This window comes from Pteropus vampyrus, unplaced genomic scaffold (genome assembly GCF_000151845.1).
Source record: "Pteropus vampyrus isolate Shadow unplaced genomic scaffold, Pvam_2.0 Scaffold516, whole genome shotgun sequence".
NCBI classification, from domain to species: Eukaryota; Metazoa; Chordata; class Mammalia; order Chiroptera; family Pteropodidae; genus Pteropus; species Pteropus vampyrus.
Genome location: NW_011889297.1, coordinates 299,617 through 306,405, shown reverse-complemented (window position 1 = coordinate 306,405; position 6,789 = coordinate 299,617). Strand labels below are relative to the sequence as shown.

The window sequence follows — 6,789 nt, the reverse complement described above, 5'->3', positions numbered from 1 at the left end:
GAAATTTGAGTTGTAGTTAGACCAGTAGACATACATAATAATGATAATAAAAGTTTTGACATGTAGATGTAGGTCATTCATCATTGCTGTCTAATATTATAATAACATATGTTATATGAACATATGTTATTTACCCATTTTTCTGTAGATAGATATTTGGATCATTTCTCATTTTTGATTCTGGATTTGTTTGCTTATTTATTTCTATTTTACAAACATTTATTTGTGATATATAACTAGAAGTGGTAGTGCTAAGTTGTAGGGAATATGATTGTTCAACTTTACACGATAATGTCAAAACTGCAAAGTGGTTTGTACCCAATGACATTTTTTTTTAGGTGAGGCAACTCTTGGTTGACCTCAGATTGCAAGGACCTTGTCAGCTTACAATCCCTTATTTTTTTTTTTTTTTTATGTTTTACACCTACAGCACCTGGTCTTCCTACGTGGTCTCCCATCCAAGTACTAACTACATCCGACCCTGCTTAGCTTCTGAGATCAGATTGGATCATGGTTGTTCAGGGTAGCATGGCTGTAGAACCCACTGACTTTTAAAAGTCAACATGACCCTTATGTAATTTATGAAGCGATCCCCTCGATATGTCTAGTATCCACCTGGCACTATATATAGTTATTGAAATCTGAAACTAATGTAAACTAATATTGAATGCCAACTCTGTTTGAGAAATAAAAACTAAAAAGAAAATACAGCTAAATTTTATTTTAATCCTATTCAAATATTTTAAAATTTGGAAAAAAATTCAATATGACTCAAAATGAACTAGTGGACTAATTAGCCTCCAACAAAACAGCAAACAAACAAAAAAGTTCTGGTCATCTGTGTTGCTAAACCCAGTTATCAGAATCACTGCCCTCCTTATCTCTTGCTGAAAATCTGCAACTTAGCCATTGTTTTTTCTACTTCCAGTTCTCCATTTAATAGCTCATCCTCACGTAGCAGCCAGGACTAACTTTTCCAAATGCTATCTGACTGATATTTCTTTCATTGAATTATTCTGATGAATCTGATTGCCTACTGGGGACTGCAAACTCAAATTCTTGCAGAGACCAAGAAGGTGACAGAAATGAGCTAAAAGAGAGTTGTGGGAACTGGAAAGAACTGAAGAATGCGTGGTCCCCTAGAAAGTCATTCAAATGCATACTTTTAAAAGAACATTATGTAGTTCATTTAACTATATGTTTATTCCCTAATTAAAGACTGTAGCAAAATTGAGGAGGCTTATTTGAGTGAGGCTGATTGTACTGCCTCAGCCAAACCCAACCTGCCTGAAAAAATGCTCAGTAAATGGGGTCACTATCAGTCATTTTGCAAGCCAGAGATCTCAGAATCTTCCTTCACTATTGCTCTTCATTAATCCACTCACAACCTGTTACTAGACACAATTGTTCACCAAATCATATAGGATGAACCTCAGAAATGGCTCTCTGACTTGACTTCTTTTCGCCTGAACCACTACTTTAGCTTCCTAAGTGGCTCACATCACTCTCAGTCTCTTTGCCACACAGTTCTCAGAGTGAACAGCTTTAAAAACAAAGTCGTTTTTTTTTAATTCATTTGCTTTAAATTTTCCATTGTTTTGCCAAATTTGGCTCCATTCCAGTCTGTCAGCCTTGTCTCCATCCACTTCCCACCCCACCCATCATTTACACTTCCTGTCCCTTAGTTCTGGCTGGGCAGTGGTGAGGGAAGTGTTTTTAAGAAAACAAACAAACAAACAATGTCTTAGTCCCAATTTCAAAGAGTCAGATTTAATTAGTCTAGGGTGGGTCCTGGGCATCAGTGCATTTTAAAATCTCCTTAGGTGGTTCTAATATACATCTAGGTTTGAGAACCACCTGTTTATCCCCAAATTTCTAAGTTTGAATTTTGATGTTTTCCCAGGGTAGTAATATGTGGTATAGTACTCTCTTGCAATGTGGCAGTGAGCTGCAGGTCTCAGTCAGCCACAGGCTCATGAGGGTAAACAATTGATACTCTACATTGTACTGTGTTGCCAGCATTTTTGGATATCGTGGTTTGTGTTTTTGCTTACAATGATGTCTACAAAACATCCACCTATATGTCCTGCTTCTGATGGGGAAAAAAAGGGAAGGCAACTATTTTTGAGATGACATTCAACATAATTGTCCAATTGTAGGCTAATGTGAGCATTCTGAGCACATTTAAGGTAGTCTAGGCTAAGCTATGATGTATGGCAGGTTACGTGTAAATGCATTTTTTGACTTACTATATTACCACAATGCTTATCCCTGCTACCAGATGGTAAGTATCTCCAGGGTGAGGTATTGTATCTTGTTCATCTCTAGATCCCAAGAGTAATGACTAGGCCTAGCGCCTGGAACCCACTAGTTGCTCATGAAAGACTTGCTAAATAAAGAGTTGTGACTTAGTTTTACATGGAACATTGGCCATCTGAAGACTGACCTCTATTTTTAATCTCAAAAGTTGTCATGGGTACAAAACTACTTCATCATTTGTCATCTTTTTTTTTGTATTTTTTATTCGTTTTTGTTAAGTTTCTTGGGATAACATTGGTTAATACAATTATATAATTTTCAGGGGTATATTATCATTTGACATCTGTATATTCTATTGTGTGCTCACCACCCAAAGTCCGGTTTCCTTCAGCTATCATATATTTGATCCCCTTTACCCTCTTTACGCTCCCCTTAAACCCCTATGTTTGACCCCATTTACCCCGTCTACCTTCCCCCTCCTCCTCCATCCTCTACCCTCTGGTAACCACTAGTCCATTGTCCATGTCCATGAGTCTCTGTTTGTTTGTCCTGTTCACTTGTTGCTTTTAGATTTATATCCCACATATAAGTGATATCAGGTGATTTTCAACTTTTTCTGTCTGGCTTATTTTGCTTAGCATGATTATCTCGAGGTCCATCCATGTTGTCGCAAATGACACAATTTCATCTCTTCTTATGGCTGAGTAATATTCCATTGTGTGTGTGTGTGTGTGTGTGTGTGTGTGTGTATCAGCTTCTTTAGCCAGTCATCTATCATAGGACACATCGAATGCTTCCATGTCCTTGCCACCGTGAATAATGCTGCTATGAACCTCGGTGTGAAAATAACTTTTCGGATATTGGTTTTTAAGTCTTTGGGGTAAATGCCCAATAGAGAGATTGCTGGATCATATGGTAGGTCTGTTCTCAGCTTTTTGAGGAAACTCCATACTGGTTTCCATAGTGGCTGTAACAATTTGCAGTCCCACCAGCAGTGTACGAGGGCTCCTTTCTCTCCACATCCTCTCCAACATTTGTTATTACTTGTCTTGTTGACTATAGCTATTCTAACGGGTGTGAGATGGTGTCTCATTGTGGTTTGATTTGCATTTCCCTAATAGCTAGCGATGTTGAGCTTCTTTCCATAAATTTATTGCCTTTTGTATGTCTTCTAGGGAAAAGTGTCTGTTCAGGTCCTCTGCCCATTTTTTGATTGGGTCGTTTTGTTGTTGTTGTCGTCATTGTTGTTATTGAGTCATATGAATTCTTTGTATATTTTGGATATTAGGCCCTTATTGGAGGCATTGTTGCAAATATATATTTCCATTCGGACGGTTATCCTATACATGTTGACAATTTCTTTTGCTGAAGAGAAGCTTTTTACTTTGATGTAGTCCCATACATTTATTTTTGCTTTTACTTCCCTTGCCTTTGAGGTAAAATTCATAAAATCCTCTTTAAGTCCAAGGTCCTTGAGTTTCATTTCTATATTTTCTTCTATGCATTTTATTGTTTTAGATCTTACATTCAGGTCCTTAATCCATTTTGAGTTCATTTTAGTGTGTGGTGATAGACAACAGTCTAGTTTAATTCTTTTTCAGATGGCTCTCCAGTTTTCTCAGCACCATTTATTGAAGAGGCTTTCCTTTCTCCACTGTACATGTTTGGCTTTTTTTGTCGATAATTATTCACCCATATAAATATGAGTTTACTTCTGGACTCTTGATTCTGTTCCACTGGTCTGTGTGCATGTTTTACTGCCAATATCATGCCATTTAGATCACTGTTGCTTTGTGGTATAATTTGAAGTCTGGCGGAGTGATGCCTCCAGCCTCATTCTTTTTTCTCAGGATGGCTTTGGCAATTCAGGGTCTTTTTTGCTTCCATACAAATCTGATGACTTTTTGTTCTATTTCTTTAAAAAATGCCAATGGGATTTTGATGGCAATTGCATTAATTCTCTATAATGCTGTAGGTAGTATGGTCATTTTAACTATGTTGAGTCTTCCAATCCAAGAACACAGAATATCTTTCCATTTTGTTGTATCTTCTTCGATTTCTTTTAATAGAATCTTGAAGTTTTCATTATATAGGTCCTTCACATGTTTCATTAAATTTATTCCTAGGTATTTTGTTAAATTTTTTCCAATTGTGAAAGGAATTATTTTCTTCACTTCTTGTTCTGACACTTTGTTGTCAGAGTATAGGAATGCTATGGATTTTTGAACGTTGATTTTGTAATCAGAAACTTTACTGTATTTGCTTATTTTTTCTAGTAGTGTTCTTGTGGAGTATTTAGGGTTTTCTATATAAATAGAAAATAGTGACAGTTGCACTTCTTCATATACTATTTGAATGCCTTTTATATATTTCCTTTCTCTGATTGCACTTGCTAGGACCTCCAATGTTATATTGAACAACAGTGGTGATAGTGGACAGTCCTGCCTTGTTCCTGATCTTAGAAGGAACGTTTTTAGTTTTTCACCATTAAGTACAATGTTGGCTGAGGGTTTGTCATATATGGCCTTTATTATGTTTAAGTACTTTCCATCTATACTGATTTTGTTAAGTGTTTTGATCATAAATGGATGCTGTATCTTGTCGAAGGCTTTTTCTGCATCTATTCATATGGTCATATGATTATTATTTTTCAATTTGTATACATGGTGTATCACATTAATTGATTTGTGTATGTTGAACCATTCCTGTGCCCCTGGGATGAAGCCCACTTGATCGTGGTGTATAATCTTTTTAATATGTTGCAGTATTCGATTCGCTAGTATCTTATTTAAGATTTTTGCATCTGTGTTCATGGGAGATATTGATCTGTAGTTTTCTTTTTTTGTGTTATCCTTAACAGGTTTTGGTATCAGAGTAATATTGGCCTCATAAAATGAGTTGAGAAGTATTGCTTCCTCTTTGATGTTTTGGAAGAGTTTGAGGAGAATAGGTAATAAATCTTTGAATGTTTGGTCGAATTCACTGGTGAAGCCATCTGGTCCTGGATTTTTACTTTTTGGTGATTGTTTCGATTTCCATACTGCTGATCGGTCTATTTGAATTTTCCAGTTCTTCTTGATTCAGTCTAGGAAGATTGTATTTTTCTAAATACTTGTCCATTTCTTCTAGGTTATTAGATTTGGTATTATATACTTTTTCATAGTATTCTTGCAAGATCTTTTGTATTTCTGCAATGTGTCATAATTTTCCCTTTCATCTCTGATTTTGTTTATTTGTGTCCTTTCTCTTTTTTCTTTTGCGAGCCTAGCCAGGGGTTTTTCAATTTATTAACCTTCTCAAAAAACCAGCTCTTTGTTGCACTAATTTTTTCTACTGTTATTTTTTGTTTGTTTTGTTTTCAATTTCATTTATTTCTGCTCTAATTTTGATGATTTATTTCCTAGGCTTCATTTGTTCTTCCTTTTGTAGTTTTTTAAGACAAAGCATTAGTTTGTTAATTTGGGCCATTCTCATTTTGGAGATAGGGCTATAATGATAGGAACTTTCCTCTTATGACTTCTTTTGCCATGTCTCAATAGTTTTGATACGTTGTGCTATCATTATCATTAGTTTCTATGTATCTCTTGATCTCTATTTTTATTTCTTCCCTGACTCTGTTATTCTTCAGAAGCATGCTGCTTAATCTCCATGTATTTGTGATTCTTCCTGATTTCTTTCTGCAGTTGATCTCTAGTTTCAAAGCATTATGATCAGAGAATATGGTTGGTATGATTTCAACCTTCTTATATTTGTTGAGGCTCTCTCTGTGTCCCAGTATGTGGTCGATTCTTGAGAATGTTCCATGAGCACTAGAGAAGAATTTATAAGCAATTATTTTGAGATTAAACGCTCTGTATATATCAATTATGTCCAGTTGGTTGAATGTGTCATTTAAGGATGTTATTTCCTTATTGATTTTCTGATCGGATGATCTGTCCATATCCGACAGTGGGCTATTTAGATTCCCTACTACGATGGTGTTTTGGTCTGTTTCTCCCTTTAGTTTAGGTAGTAATTGCTTTACATATTTCAGGTCTCCCTGATTGGATCATAGATATTAAGAAGTGTTATGTCTTCTTGGTGCATGATTCCCTTTATCATTATGAAGTGTCCCTCGGTATCTTTCCTTACCTTTTTTATTTTGAAGTCTATTTCATCTGATATTAATACCACTACTCTCGCTTTTCTCTGAGTGTCATTTGCTTGAAATATCATTTTCCACCCTTTCACTTTGAGTCTATATCTGTCTTTGAGCTGAAATGTGTTTCCTGGAGGCAGCATACGGTTGGGTTTTGTTTTTCGATCCATTCTGCAACTCTGTGCCTTTTTATTTTTGAGTCGAGTCCATTTACATTTAGGGTAATTATTGAAATATGAGATTTTCTTTTAGCCATTTTATCTTTTGCTTTCTGTTAACTTGGTTTTTCCATTGCTTCCTTGTCCTTGTGTTCTGTTTTCTTTATTTTGGTTGGGTTTTGTGGGATTTCCCTCTGGTTCTTCTTGTTTGATGTTATATACTTTAGTTCTGAA

General features: G+C 35.7%; 1 pseudogene; it reads right to left on the bottom strand.

The window, feature by feature from the left end:
• Positions 1-421: 421 nt before the first annotated feature.
• LOC111733043 lies at positions 422-540 on the bottom strand (annotated as a pseudogene).
• Positions 541-6,789: the final 6,249 nt, after the last annotated feature.